The 16779-nt window shown below is 42.0% G+C and overlaps 1 pseudogene; it reads right to left on the reverse strand.

The window, feature by feature from the left end:
• Positions 1 to 5311: 5311 nt before the first annotated feature.
• On the reverse strand, positions 5312 to 16333 carry LOC119894094 (annotated as a pseudogene).
• Positions 16334 to 16779: the final 446 nt, after the last annotated feature.

A 16779-nucleotide genomic window follows, 5' to 3' on the forward strand; every position in this document is an offset into this window, starting at 1 on the left:
TCTGCTCCAGGATGCTTAATTCCCTCAGAAGCGGCTGTGAGCTCAACTTTATCAGAGGTGCTGAAGTGAACATTTGTGTGGATGTGTGGTGATATTTCTGTCTGATCAGTGTTTTCAGTTTTGGTTTTCTACCTCTGATGAAGAGCAGTGAGTTCGTCTCATCCAGTACAGTTCCAAATGGGCTCTGTGTCTGTCAGACGGTCTGAACGGGGTAGCAGCCTACTACCATATCAGGAAAGCAATAACGCAGGGTAATGCAGTTGGACAGGTAGATTTTGTTAAAATAAATAGATCTCGTAATATTATATCTCAAATTATTATTGTGCAAATGTCAGAGAACACAGATATATGGGAGAGATTTTTTATGTGCAGAAACTTCTGAACATGAGCAGAAAAGCTGCATACATAGGAGCCATTAAGGTGCAGGGGTTTATAACTGAATTAAAATGAATTTATCATTGAGGTCAAAAGGTGCAATGTGCACATTTAAATACTTTATGTTACTTCAGTCATGCCTGCATGTGTGTTGACTCAGCAGGGATGAAATAAAATGAGAAACAGGAGAAACATTTGACAGCAATACAGAATGCCTGAGAGCCTTACAGCACTATATTACACTTAAAAGAAATAAAATTATTATCAGTAGTAATGATACAATGTAGTTTAATGATTTATAGGGTTCAGTTTGACGAATAGCATAACAAGGTAGCAGTTGTTGATACAAGTATGCCTCCAGAATGCAGGAAGTTAAGTGTTTAATGTTTAAAATCTTCTGTTTCGTCAATAAATTGTTTTTCCCAAATACTAAGCCAATTAAACTATATTGGTGAAGAATGTCCGACCGATTTTGGTGGGCCGACTGGGCCAAAAATGCCAGGGCTGATTTTTTGTCCCAGTCCAGCCCTGACTTCAACAGTTTCTTCCCCATCTGTGTGATTAAAATTATAACAAAGATTTTGTTGATTTGGCGACACGTGGTTACTGGTGGTGACAGCAAGTATGTTTAAATACTACAGCAAATGCTCCTTAAAGGGTCAGTGTGTAAGTTTTAGTGGCATCTAGTAGTGAGGATTGCGAATTGCAACCAGCGGCTCACAGTGCATTCATGTGCCCCTCGGATGGTCCCACCGATCAAAAGAATCAAAAAAATTGATCAAAGTGGTGAATACTGTCATGTGAAGTCCATTACTCTCTGCTGCTCATTTCTGCCACACCTGTCTCACTCTGCACTGTGTTGTGGGTATGTTTGTTTTCATTACCTTGCTGCCTAAAAAATAAAAGTGCATACGCGGTCTGTCGGAGCTAGATCAAATGAATGACATGTAATTGATATTTTTTCATCATTTTTATAGAAATAAATTATTACACACTGAACCTTTAAGCAGCTCCTTTATCACTAATACAACAGGAGACCTCCTGTGTCTGTTTACAGTGCTGCTAAACAAACACATGTTGTCTTAATAATTTGTCTTACTTTGTGTATTGAATTTTGGCTGTAAAAATATATCCAGGGTTTGACATTAACCTTATATATATATATTGTACTGTAAATAAGTTAGGCCGGTTTAGAAAATTGCTGGGAAATAAGAATGCTTTCAAAAATAGACCTGTTTGTAGAATATATTTATCAGTTACCAAATGCAATGTGTTTGAACAGAAGGGGAACCCTTGCACATAGTTTTTGAAGGAACTCAGCAAGTAGGTTGGCCTACAGCTTGGAGAACTACCCACAGTCCTTCTGTGGATTTCGGCAGCCTCAGTTGCTTCTCTCTCTCTTCATGTAACCCCAGAGAGACCGGACAATGTTGAGATCAGGCCTCTGTTTGGGCCACACCATCACCTCCAGGTAGTGCTGTAGTACTCGAGACCGGTCTTAAGAAGACTTTTTGATGGTCTTGGTCTCCTCTTGGACTTGACCACATTTGTACTTGGTCAGTCTCGGATATTGAGGACTCGGGATTTTATAAGACCAGTCAAGACCGTAACATGTGGAATATCAATAAATTGCTTGTGCATTGTCTGATTTATTTTAACATCCTAACTTTGATTGGATGGAAAACTTATTGTTTCAAATGCAACCAATAACCCTAATTAAAAATGTGTTGCTCCTGTTAACAACTGTAACCCCCCCCCCCCGCGACGGTAAGCATGAAAAGGAGTGTTGAATAAAGATCTTATATCTTAGTGTTTGTGTGTGGGTGTTTTAATGAGAATGTGGATCTGGTCTTGTTCTTGACTTGGTCTCAGCCCCTAAAAGTCTTGGTCTTATCTCGGTCTTGATAAACTCTGGTCTTGGTCTTGATTTGGTCTCAGTTTGGGCGGTCTTGACTACAACCCTACCTCCTAGTAGTGGTCTGGCCATCTGGAGTACTGGGACAAATTCCGGTGGGCCGGCCAACCTCAGGGCCAGTGGGCCACCTTCCTTAGCCCATAATTTTTTTTTACTAATAATGAAAAAGTTGAGGGTTGAGCCAACCCCCCTTCTAGCCTGTTGGTCTATTCCTTATGGACATCTACGCACACCTTAGCCCTGCCCCGCTGTCCGTCTCACTCACACACCACGGTGACAGACAGCTGGAAAACAAGCTACAACAGAAAATGGAAAAGTAGAGAAATGTAAAAACGTAACCGACTCGTTCTGTAGTAGTACTAGTTCCAGGACCACAGATGCTAAGACCAGGAAGAGGAAGATGGCACAGCCCTGTTCACGGGTGAAAGATTAGTCAGAGAGGACAGCCACAGATAGTGCAGCTGAACAGTAAAGTGTTCCCATACATTGATTTATTTGTGGCGGCCGACCTCAACATCTACGCTGACCGCCACATATTGATTTTAGTTTTTGTTTTACAAGGCCTATTAAAAGTTAATCTGCAGAGCTGCACGCAGTGCATATATTCGTGCAGCACCTCCTCTCTCTCTCTCTTGGGCACCACTGCACAAATCTCTCCAACACAACGCTCTCAATGTTGGAGACCCACCACTTTTCAACACAAAGTGACGCCCCTTGCTGCTTTCAGTCATTTAAACTTTTCCATGCGCGCAGTAATATCACAGTAAATATTGTGGGACATTTATGCAGCAAAACAAAACAAAATTATTAAAAATTTGACAGGTCAGACAGAGGAAACAGAATTCAACTTCAAGCGTCTGAAATGTTTAGACTCTCTGATGGAGCTCAGAATTGAGGAGGTTAGATTATGCTGCTGTGGCTCAATGCGCACAGCGCCTCTCTTGATGGAGAGAGGATTCACCCTATTTCACCCACCCTGAATTTCGCTAAATGTAGGCTATTTATTGCCAGCGTTCAAGTTACGTATATCTGAGCTTCGGTGGGCCACCAGCCCTGAGGCTACGGTTGTTATCTGAATGTGTTCAAAGAGGAGTTTGGAGGAGGTGTGGGCATGTTGTAGGACTGGAGACCAGAACAATAACTCCTATACTCCTATACTTAAGAAACCTGGTGCAGACCCCAACAATTTCAACAACTTCCGTCCTATTTCTAACCTTCCTTTTTTTTTCTAAAAGTCTTGAAACAGTTGCATATCAGGCCCATGCATACATGTCTGACAATAACCTCTTTGAACAATTCCAATCTGGTTTCCCTCCCTGCCATAGCACAGAAACAGCGCTGGTAACAATCACCAATGATCTTCTCATGGCAGCTGATTCTGGACTACTAACTATTCTCATCCTCGTCGATCTGAGTGCAGCCTTTGACACCGTCTCTCATAACATCCTCCTTGACAGATTAGTCTCTGTTGGTTTCACTGGCACACCCTTGGACTGGTTTAAATCATATCTCTCTGGCCGCACTCAGCTCAGACATTTTAAATCAGAGCTATTCCCTGTCACTACCGGTGTTCCCCAGGGCTCTGTCTTGGGGCCCCTTCTGTTCATCATCTATCTGCTTCCTCTTGGCCATATCTTTTGTAAATTTAACATCCATTTCCACTGCTATGCGATGACACCCAGCACTACCTGTCCACAAACCTACCTCATCTCTCCCACCCACTTCCCTTTCTGATTGCCTAACGGAAATCAAATCCTGGTTCTCTTACAACGTCCTCAAATTTAACAGTGACAAAACCAAGGTTCTCCTCATTGGCACCAAATCCATTTTGACTAAATCTGACAGTTTTTATCTTACCATTGACAACGCCACAGTTTCCCCCTCCCCTCAGGTCAAGAGTCTGGGTGTGATCCTCGATAATACACTTTCATTTCAAGCTCACATTAACAATATCACTTGGTCTGCATACTTCCATTAACGTAACATTAATCGCCTCCGACCATCTCTCTCACCCACTAGTACAGCCATTCTTGTTCACACACATTAATCACATTAGTCACATCCCACATTAATTATTGTAATTCTCTTCTCGTTGGTCTTCCTCTCAAATCCATACATAAACTTCAACTGGTTCAGAACTCTGCTGCCCGTTTCATCACCAGAACCCCTAATATTAATCATATTACTCCTGTCCTTCAGCAGCTTCATTGGTTTCCAGTTAAATACCACATTGATTTCAAAACTCTGCTCCTGACCTTCAAGGCCATTCATAACCTCGCTCCTCGGTACCTCACTGACCTCCTTCATATTACCACACCCACCCGTACTCTTAGGTCATCTTCTTCTATTCACCTCACTGTACCTCCTGCTCGTTTGACCACCATGGGGTCCAGAGCCTTCAGCCGCTCTGCCCCTCGTCTCTGGAACTCTCTTCCACCAGACATCCGCAACATTGACTCACTTTCCATTTTTAAATCCCGCCTGAAAACACATGGCAAACTGGCATATCCCATATGATCACTCTTTCTCAATCTTTGTTTCCTGTTGTTGAACCGTGATTTTATGTACTGTAATTATAGTTGTTAATTTTATCGATTATTGCTGTACTGTTTTATTATGTTTTGTTAGGTGACCTTGAGTATTCAGAAAGGCGCCCATAAATAAAATGTATTATTATTATTATTATTATTATTATAGAACCTTATTATGAGAATTCTGTCATATAGAGGGAATCGTCCAGCTGCTATTTAAAGAATATTTAAAATACAAAATAAAACCATTTGAAGCTGGGCATCCCTCCCAGTACTTTAAAAAATGTTTAACATGATCCCCCACCCCCTCCCCCTTTGTCACTAACAAACAGTCTGCATTAATGAACAGTTGTAAAAAAAAATGTTTAGTTACTGTTTGTTGTTGGGGTTGGGGTTTGTTAACATGATTTTCATGTGAGTGTTGCAGATGATTCAGATCTCACATTGGCTAGCTTTCAGCAATGAACTTAAAGTACCACAGACAGCAATCTAAGAACAACAGCTAAATCTTTATTGTTTCAGAATGAATTATATCATATTATATGATTCAACACAGAGAAACAACGGGGAAACACTCGGTGTGCTTTACTCAGCTGCTTCTTTTCCCTGTAAAAAACAGATGAATGATTTATGTGAGTTTGATTTCAATAAGCTTCAGGCGACAATCCTTTTTATCTGTTCATTTTATAGTATTTACACATAACGCTGTGTCCGGTGAAAATAACACTAACTGATACAGTAGGTATGAATTGAATAATGATGATTGCTGTTTTAATTATTATTCACTAAACAGCTGTATATTTACCTTTCCAGAGTCACGGCTCTTTGCTCTCAGTTTGTTGACCTGGGACTCTGCAATGTCAGCGCGCTCCTCAGCCTCCTCCAGCTCATGCTGGATCTTCCTGCACTTGGACAGATGAACATTGGCCTGCTCCTCCTGGAATACAAGATATAGAAAATGTTTCTTGGTCTGCTGTACATGAAACTATTATGACATAAAATCAATTCCTCATTGTAAAGGTTTTGTCCTTACCGCTTCCTCAGCCTGCCTCTTGTAGGCCTTCACCTTGAGCTGCAACTTGTCAACCAGATCCTGCAGCCTGGTAACATTTTTCTTGTCCTCTTCAGTCTGTGATAGAAAGTAAATTTGCATGTTTAAATGTTAGATGTAATAATAATATGTTAGATTGATTTGTACATGTTAACTTTCAAAGTGACTGTACCTGATAGGTGAGCTCCTTTACTCTCCTCTCATATTTGCGGACACCCTTAACAGCATCTGCTCCACGTCTCTGCTCAGCCTCAACCTCTGTCTCCAGCTCACGCACCTTCAAAAGAACAGACAATTCATCAAACATTAAGGATCCAAATCTTTTCTTACATTTGTTCAACTGCAAATCTTAACACAGTTGTCTTACCCTAGACTCAAGTTTCTGGAGCTGCTTCTTGCCACCCTTCATGGCCAGGTTCTCAGCCTCATCCAGGCGGTGCTGCAGGTCCTTAACAGCGACCTCCAGGTTCTTCTTCATCCTCTCCAGGTGAGAGCTAGTATCCTGCTCCTTCTTCAGCTCCTCAGCCATCATAGCAGCCTGAAGGAGACGGCATGAAATGTTAATGAGAAATATTTTGAAAAAAACACATTACGTTACATTATGTACAATTAAGAACAAAGGAAAGTTAAACCTACATCAGTGATGGCCTTCTTGGCTTTCTCCTCTGCATTCCTTGCTTCCTGAACAGTGTCATCCACTTCACTCTGGATCTGGACCAGGTCAGACTCAAGCTTCTTCTTGGTGTTCAGAAGGCTTGTGTTCTAAAAAGTAAACAGATTTAGTCACTTAAGTCAAACACATGACTGATTTTTCACATGTTATTTAGAAAAAGGAATGATTGTTTTGTTCACCTGAGAGTGCAGAAGTCCAACACGCTCACTGGCGTCCACCAGCTCCTGCTCAGCGATTTTGCGGCTTCTCTCTGTCTGTTCCAGAGCAGCTCTAAGTTCCTCAATTTCAGCCACCATGAGACCGTTCCTGCGGTCCACCATAGCAGCTTGTTCCTTGAATTCCTCCTGGGCTCTGACAGCATCATCAAGGTGCAGTTGAGCATCCTGGTGAAAAAACATCAGGAAAATATTCACATGAGTACAAAATAGGAGCATTGACCTTAGCCTGTGCAACAGCTCTGTGTCTTACAATACCTTCAGCTGTGCCTGCACGTTCCTCAGCTGCTTCTGGGACTCAGAAGCCTGGCGATTGGCATGGCTCAACTGAATCTCCATCTCATTCAGGTCTCCCTCCATCTTCTTCTTGATTCTCAGGGCATCGTTCCTGCTCCTGACCTCAGAATCCAGAGTGCTCTGCATGGAGTCAATCACCCTCTGGCTGTTCCTCTTGATCTGCTCCATCTCCTCATCTTTCTCTGCCAGCTTCCTGTCCACCTCACCCTTAATCTGGTTGAGCTCCAGCTGGACACGCAGGATCTTAGACTCTTCATGTTCCAGAGTTCCCTAATGATATCAGAGAAAAAATGTGAATTTCTGCCTTTAAAACCTTTTAAAATACCGTATTTCATCAAATAAAGCTGGTGGTTAAATAAAGGCCAGGTCTCAAATACTTGCCGTGGGTGGCTGAGTTGCCATGAATAAATAAAGGAAGTTCCTAAATACTCCTGGTGCTGTTATATAATGTGCATGTCAACAAAGCATAATGGACTATTTCATCTGGATTACTCATCTAAAGTGTTATTGTCGTATTTCAGTCATTTGTGGGTGAATGTGTGTTTATGTCACACACAACTGCATCAATAACTTAATTTTAATTACTGTAAGGGAGCCGTGCAAGTCACTGAATTTGCCACAGCACCCTCCCCCTGCAAATGTTTCACAATAAAAGCCTTCTTAGGAAATGTAGGGATTCTGCCTGCTGAAATACTTGAATACTTAAATTTAACAGGGCAGGGGGGAGCAGAAACCAAGGAAGCGTCATACTAAAATATGTTCAAGGCCCTCTGCAGTTGAAGTAATCAAAGTTACATTTATATTTGTCCATCATTTAGAAATTTCTTTCAGAAGAAAAGAAATAAAAGAAAGTTACCTCAGCCTCTTCAAGAGCTGTCTGGATCTCAGCCTTCTCAGTCTCCACCTGCTTCTTGGATTTCTCCAGCTCATGGATGCTCTTACCGGTCTCACCAATCTGTTCAGTCAGATCTGAGATCTCCTCTGCAGAGAGATGCATGTGTTTAATACTGTTAAGCGTACATACAATACAGCGTAAGAAAGCAAATGTTAGCTGGTCAGAACTCACGTTGCAGGTTCTTGTTTTCACGCTTCATGGTCTCCAGCTGATCCAGAGCTTCCTCATAAGAGTTCTTCATTTTGAACAGCTCAGTGCTGAGAGTACGAGCCTCCTTCTGTGCTCCCTCAAGCTCTGCCTGACCCTCCTCATACTTCTGTTTCCACTCTGCCAACACCTGAATAACACAATTAATAGAGTTTACTTACTAAATAATCAATACACATCATGTTAGTTTTCTTTGATTCGATGTTATGGTCGCACAAAGTAAATGTTACCTTGTCAAAGTTCCTCTGCTTCTTGTCCAGGTTGGCGGCCAGCCCATTGGCTCTCTCCACATCAATCATGAGGTCCTCCACCTCACTCTGGAGCCGCTGTTTGGTTTTCTCCAGAGAAGCACACTTGGAGTTCACAGCCTCAATCTGCTCCTCAGCCTCCTGAAGGCGCTGGGCCAGCTTTTTCCTGTTTGAAAGGGGTGCAGGTTGATTCTCAGTTAAAGAAAGTTACACATTCTTAATTTAATATATGTAATATTTTTCCAGTAATATATGAAATAAAATAATAATAATTAAATGTTTGGATATTTGCTTAAATGCAAGCATTGATAGAAGCAGTACCATTGTCAGTTGAGCTATGCTAAAATGCTGCACTTCTGGACATTTATTGTTTGAAAGTTACTCACTTGCTTTCCTCAAGCTCCTCAGTGCGCTGGATAGCATCAGTTTCATACTTAGTTCTCCACTGAGCCACCTCACTGTTGGCCTTGGACATTCCACGCTGCAGCTCAGCCTTGGCCTCCTGCTCCTCCTCAAACTGCTCCCTCAGCAGATCACAGTCATGGCGGGCTGATTGCAGTCCATGGGCAAGAGCATTCTTGGCCTGGTGGAAGAAATAATATTCAGTGTGCAAAATGTTGAAATAACACACAGGAAGTATTGTTGGTACACTCAACGTTTTCTTACCTTAACCTCCTCTTCAACCTGTCTCTTCAGCTCCTCAATCTGCTGTGTGAAGGCCTGTTTGCCTCTGGTCAGCTGAGAGACAAGAGCTTCTTTCTCTTCAATTTGACGGCTGAACTCACCTTGTGTGAAAGATGTCATGATTAGTTTGGGTGACGTTTCTTAATAACACTCAACAGATAACTGATAACTTGTAGATACCATTTTCTGTCAGGAGACGTGCTTTCTGTGCACCACTGTCATTGATTTGACGGACATTTTCATCATTCTTGGTCTTCAGTTCACTTAGTTGATCCTCAAGAGTACGGCACATCTTTTCAAGATTTCCCTAATGAGTAAAAGAGAGATCAGATCAGTGATCATATTTTAACTTATTGACTAAACTAATATGTGTATTAAATATAATTGAATGTATTGTGTACCTTTGCTTTAGCAACAGCCTCCATGTTGCTGGAGAGGTCATCAATCTCCATCTTGTATTCACTCTTTTCCTTCTCAAGCTTCTGCTTGACACGCTGGAGGTTGTCGATCTGCTCTCCCAGCTCAGCTACGCTGTCAGCCTGCTTCTTGCGAAGAGCGGCAGCCGTGGCTTCATGCTGCAGAGTCGCCTCCTCAAGGTCACGGCGGAGCTTCTGGAACTCAGCTTCACGCTTCTTGTTCATCTCAATCTGAGCAGCAGTGGCACCACCGGCCTCCTCTAGCCTCTCACTGATCTCCTCAAGTTCCCTGGAGAGGTCAGCTCTCTGCTTCTCAACCTTGGCACGAGCAGCACGCTCAGCCTCAATCTCCTCCTCCAGTTCCTCAATACGGGCCTGTTGAATGTAGGTGTGTTGTCTTTCAGTAAACTTTACCTTTTTTTCACACAAAACAGGAAAAGCCTACAGTAATGTTTGATGACACACAATATTTCACCTGAAGCTCCTTGATCTTCTTCTGAAGCTGAGCACCCATTGACTGCTCATCCTCAATCTTGCTAAGGAGCTGACTGATCTCAAAGTCTTTCCTGTGAGAATAATAGATAGCATACATAGTAAGAGTTCCTGCAGCTGATCATCATTTTAAAGGAATGGTTGTACAAATTCAAAAACAACGTTACTTCTTCAGTTTCTCGTCAGACTGCTGCTTGTCATTCTCAAGATCCATGATGGATTCCTGCGCCAGTTTCAGATCACCCTCCAGCTTCCTCTTGGCTCTCTCAAGGTCCATACGCAGCTTCTTCTCTTGCTCCAGAGAACCCTCAAGCTGAACATTAATATGAGTTTTTAATCATCACGTTCAAGGAGAATCTTGCTTTTCCAATCCAAGAGACTTTGTAAACTTACATCATCCACTTGCTGCTCAAGCTTGGTCTTGGCCTTGGTCAGAGTGTTGACTTTGTCTTCCTCAGCCTGCAGGTCATCAAGAGTCTGCTGATGAGCCTCCTGAAGGGCTTTCTTTTCCTTGGTCAGCTTAGCGATGCTCTCATCCTGAGAGGCCATCTCCTCGGTCAGGTTCTTCACCTAAGTTTGCAAGAAAAATATTGTTATTACATGGTAATGCTTAAATGTTACTTGATCTGCTAGACGTATTAATATTTACACACCTTGTTCTCAGTGGCATGTTTCTCCTTCTCCACTTTGGCCAAGGTAAGCTCCAGGTCATCAATATCCTTCTTGAGCTCCGAACATTCATCCTCCAGCTTTCTCTTCTTGCCAGTGAGCTCAGCATTGATTTCCTCTTCATCTTCCAGTCTCTCAGTTGTCTCTTTGAGTTTGGCCTCCAGCTGAATCTTACTCTTGATGAGTCCTTCACATCTCTCCTCAGCATCTGACAGATTCTCTGATTCCTAGTTTATTTTAAGAAAATAGACGTTTGCACATAGCTAACCACTGAAAAACATGAAAAAGCTCTCTGTTGATGTGTACTTACAGATGCTACTTGCAGCTGCAGATCATTCTTCTCCTGCAGAAGGGACACCATCTTCTCCTCCAGTTCCTTCTTCTTGGCCAGGGCAGTAGCCAAGTCTGATTGCATCTTTCCGTAGTTCTCCTTCATCTGGGCCAGCTCCTTCTCAGTTTCAGCACTCTTCAGTAGAGGCTTGATCTTGTAGTACACCTTCATCCATGGCCAGTGTTTCACATTCATGAATGAGCGGACGTTGTACTGGATGGTATATACAGCATCCCTGAGGACAACAAGTCGTTCTTATGGACAAAGTCATTCTTAATGATTCATACGATGAATGTGCCCTCTAAATGAGCTGTTTTTTGAACGTACCTCCTCGCCATCATTTCAACAAACTCCTTTCTCATAAGGTAACCACGGCAGAGAGCCTGAGTCATGGTGACCAGAGAAGCCAGCTTTTCATCTCTCATCTCCTCAAGGAGACCCAGCAGACCGGCCTTGAAGAACACCTGAATGAACAGAAACTAGTATGTTACTTTATTTCTGTACTATACACTGTAAACTACTATTTAACTGAACATTAAACCAGAAAGGACTCAGAGAGTGCGTACCCCACACAATCATCAAGTAAGAAAACATGGATAGATTTTTTGAATCTGCATCAGGATCAGAATCTGTATCAAAATACTGTATACTGTCATATTTACAATTGTAAATTGTACCAAATTTTAAGTGACCCAAACATTGATTATTGAGTTATGGTTATTTAAATGGCAATTCAAATTTATTACAATTCTTCAGCACCACCTTTGACAGAATGCGATGACGTTTTACAGGGTCAATTGGTGAACATGTGCATTTTAAATTTGGTTGCTTGTAATGTATGCACAAAGTACTGCCGTTTATGTCAGGTAGACCATAGAAGAAGTAGGCAGTCAATTAGAGGACAATCAAATGGAAAAATGGAAAAATGAACTTCTTTGCAGACTCAACTAAGGTCCCAAATTTTGTGAAAATCCAATGAAATCTGTTCGGAGTAAAATTTAACAAGAAATAACTGCAGACTCTATGACAGAAAGAAGCTGGGGTATAATCCTCTTGGTTCAGGTGTAACAAGGCATCTTTATCTTTTCCTATACCTGTTCTTTGGCCAGTGACCTAATTTCCCATCAAAATCAATAAACTCTTCTATCTCTTGTGTACGGTCCCAAAAAATGAACTGAAAAACATATGCTCCTTGGTAATTACACTAAGTTGATGCAGTGATGGTTCTTACCTTGGTGTGTCCGAATCTGTACTCATCATGATTGACATCAATAGAGCCAAGCAGCTTCTCTGAAGCCTTCTTGTTATCAATGAACTGGCCCTCAGGAATGACACTGGCATTGAGCACCTTGTACCTTTTGTGAGAGTGTGAATGGTCAGTGTGAGCATTTTCTTTCAATAGTCTCAAAAAACTGTATTAAAATATTCACTGATACCTCTGCTTGAAGTCACCATAGAGGATTCTGCTGGGGAAACCTTTTCTGCAGATTCTGATACCCTCCAGCACACCGTTACACCTGAGCTGGTGGATGACCAGGAAGTTCTCCATCAGACCTGTAAAAAACACATTTTATAGTGAATTCTTTCTTCTTCTTTGAATAAAAAATCTTTTTGTTGAAGCAGCTCTAAATTAAAGAAACCATACCAAGAAATCAAAACCACTCCTCAAAGACTCCATTGAGATTATGTTCTGTATGTACCTGGAGTCTTTGACTCATTGGGAATCAGGCAGCGCACAAAGTGAGGATGGGTGCTCCTCAAGTTAGTCATCAGCTTGCCCAAGTTCTCCTGTAGATCCAAAATGGTAACACTTGTCATGAAATGCAACATTGTGAGTTTGAGTATGAACTGAGATGTAGTGTATACCCAAGTTTGCAATGTTGAACCTTACCCTGAACTGTGAAGACACGGTCTGCATAGAACCACCCTTCTTCTTGCCTCCCTTCTTGGCGCCACCGGTCTCTGTTGATAAAGATCACATGTTTTGTTAGGGCGAGACATACATAAAACATGCTACAGTAAGATAGAAATATACAGAATCTACAACCTTAAAATCTGTTTATGAAGTTACTATCCTACCTTCAACAACAGGAGGATACAGAGTAGCCACAGTTTAACTGAGGACTTCTGGTACAGCTGCACAACAGAATCATTCAGTGGATCCTTGTTCTTGTCCAGCCAGCCGGAGATATTGTAGTCCACGGTACCAGCATAGTGCACCAGGGAGAAGTGGGCCTCAGCCTTGCCTTTGGCGGGCTTTGGTTTCTCAAATGCTTTGTTTTTGCCAAGATGCTGGTCATAAAGCTTATTCTTGAAGGAAGTGTCTGTGGCCTTGGGGAACATGCACTCCTCTTCAAGGATGGAGAAGATGCCCATGGGCTTGGAGGAAATTTGGAGAAGTTTGTCATTAAGTGATACATTAAGTCAAATTAAGAACAATTACAAAGAATCACAAAATTCAGTCATTACCTTTTCAATCAGCTCAATGCAGGCAGCCAAGTCCATGCCGAAGTCAATGAACTCCCAGATAATACCCTCCTTCTTGTACTCCTCTTGCTCCAGGACAAACATGTGGTGGTTGAAGAACTGTTGCAGTTTCTCATTGGTGAAGTTGATGCACAGCTGCTCCATGCTGTTGTACTGTGAGGGGAAAAATAATCAGATTAATCTCTTTTAGGCAATAAGAATGATTCTGTCGTGAAAAGTATCAGTATTGGAAATGAAGCTTACATCAAAGATTTCAAAGCCAGCAATATCCAGGACACCAATGAAGTACTGCCTTGACTGTTTAGTGTCCAACATCTGGTTGATGCGGATGACCATCCACAAGAACATCCTCTCATAGATAGACTTGGCCAGGGCAGGCACTGCGTTCATCACCTGAATAAAATCAAAGGATGTGATTTGATTAAAGTAATCATCTATTTTCAAAAATGCTGGTTTAATGATATTCTGAACTTCCTCTGATGAGGTAAATGAATTGATCAAAAGTAGACTTCTGATATAAATACAGATGCACTACATGAAAATTAAAACTGAAAATTGATACCAGTATATCTTAATTTACCTGAGGTACAGTCTGTCCCTTGGTGACAAACTCATTTCCGACCTTCACTCTGGGATAGCACAGAGCCTTCAGCATGTCAGCGGAGTTCAGACCCAGCAAGTAAGCAACCTTGTCAGCATCTGAAAATAGTGATTTATAGTTAATACGTACAGTATGTGATTAACCATCATGATGTAACAGAAACCAGGCGGTGAAGAACTTTACCACTGCTGTTCCCAAACTATTCACTTTGAGCTGACATTAAATACTCACCCTCTGTGCCATCAGGCTCAGCCTGCTCCTCACGCTGCTTCTGCTTGAACTTCATGTTGCCATGGTGAAGCACAGCACCAGTCATCTTGTAGATGCTCATCTTCTCTTCATTACTGAAGCCCAGGATATCAATAGCGTTCTGTGTTCAGAGGAGGTGTCCACACAAAACACAATGACTTTAGAAAAATACATTTAAAAGAGCAGTTCTAATGTTGCATTTAATGCACAAAGTATATTTAAATGTTTTGAAGGTCACTCACATCAGTGGCTTCCAGCTCAACTTTGTCATCAATGCTGGCCACAGTGATCTGACCCTGGCTGCACATGGGGAAGTCGTAGGGGTTGGTTGTGATGAGTGACAATTCTGGAGATCAAAAAAAGGGTTAGAAACTCAATAGATTTGTTTTATATGAAGAATGTAAGAAAGTTTATCACTGTGCAACAACTTAGTCTGTTTACCAATCAGCTCGGGTTTGTGGTTGGTCATCATCTGGTAGAAGATGTGGTAGCCTCTTTCATCAGGAAGCTGGAATGTCACTCTAGACTTCTCCAGCAGATCTACAAATATTGTTCATAAGTCACAGCCTGGCCCATTCTCAAATGCAGTCATTTGTGTGTACTATGAGGATTGTTACTTACATGTCTCAATATCAGCACTAGCCAGTTTGCCAGTTGCGCCGAAATGGATTCTGATGAATTTACCCTGTTTGGAACAAAGGCATTTTTAAGATCCCTCCACACAGGGAATCTGTAACAACACCTCTCATGTGTAGAAATCCCTCCATACTTACAAAACGAGAAGAGTTGTCATTCCTCACAGTTTTGGCGTTACCATAGGCCTCCAGCAGGGGATTGGCAGCAATAATCTGATCCTCCAGTGACCCCTAGAATCAAAGTTTAGAAGCGACATCAGAAATTACAATATCTTCCCCCTGGTCAAATATTCTGTGCTTACAGAACATTGAATTGTAATCATCCTACAGTAATCTACTCCACCTTTGATGTGTCCTTCTTCTTGTCTCCACCAACTGAGATTGTTGCAAAGTACTGGATGACACGCTTGGTGTTCACAGTCTTTCCAGCTCCAGATTCTCCACTAGTCATACACACAGACTTATGAGAATTTAATCAAGATATTTGACAATGTTAAACAAAGTCAACAAATGAGAAACTTACGTGATCAAGACAGACTGGTTCTCTCTATCTGTTAATGGGAAAACAAAGGAATTAACTGTGGATTTCTGCGACAGTACCCTCACACTGACATACTCTACATTGGTATGGTAAAGACTTACCAGTAAGCATGAACTGAAAAGCGTTGTCAGAGACTGAGAAGATGTGGGGTGGAGCCTCCATACGCTTCTTGCCTCTATAGGCACTTACAACTTCAGCATCGTACACTGGAAGCCACTTGTAGGGGTTCACAGTGGCACAGAACAACCCAGAGTAGGTCTGAAAGTGATCGCAGAGAATCAACCGTTAACTCTATGTCTAAATTTTCACTACTTATCTTTTGTCATTAGGCGGAATGTCTTACGTAGATCATCCATGCTGCATAACGCTCTTTGAGGTTATAAAGCACAGAGGCTTCATTGAGATGGGTCATCATGACCATGTCCTCAATTTTGTCGAACTTGGGAGGGTTCATTGGGAAGACTTCATCTTCTTTAACTGTCCTCTCCTGGAACAGGACATTTGTCACAATCAGAACTGATCATACTTAATTACCAGTTGACTCTGACTATATGATGATGATGATGATGATGATGATGATGATGATGATGATGATGATGATGATGATACCAACCTCATTTCCTTCCAGGAGTTTGACGGTGACTTTGCCACCATCTTTCTTGATGATTGTTCCCTTCAAGTACAGCTCCTTGACATCAGACACGTAGCAGGCAGACTTGGCATCAAAAGGTTTGCTCTGAGCCTCGATTCTCTCCTTCTCTGGCTTACGGAGGTAAACGGCAGCTTTGCCATAAACGGCCATCTCCGCGTCTGTACTCATGGTGGCAGCTTATGTCTGTGTCAAAAACAAAACATCAAAAAGTCAGACAACAGTAATCTCAGATATTTGTGTTGTCTGTTCATCTGATTGAACAGTGCCTAAAGAGCCTGCTGTCAGCCTTCCAGACTAATATACACTAGCCGTTATTTGGTGGAGCTCACTGATTAAACATCCATCCAGTAACTACACCCACATATCCTTTAGAGGGTTGCAATCACATAGAAACAGACAACCAGTCACGGTCACATTCACACCTACGGCCAATTTAGAGCTGTTAATTGACCTCCCTCGTCCTGCTGTGGGAGGAAACCGGAGCTCCGAGATTAAACCCATGCAAGCACAGGGAGGACATGCAAACTCCACACCCCTAGCCATCCTCAGTGGTGGAATGTAACTAAAGGACATTTACTCAAGTACTGCAGTTAAGTACACTTTTGAGGTACTTGT

This window comes from Micropterus salmoides, unplaced genomic scaffold (assembly GCF_014851395.1).
Source record: "Micropterus salmoides isolate LMB-PRFRI ecotype aquatic unplaced genomic scaffold, ASM1485139v1 Ms_hic_scaffold_8, whole genome shotgun sequence".
Lineage (NCBI taxonomy): Eukaryota > Metazoa > Chordata > Actinopteri > Centrarchiformes > Centrarchidae > Micropterus > Micropterus salmoides.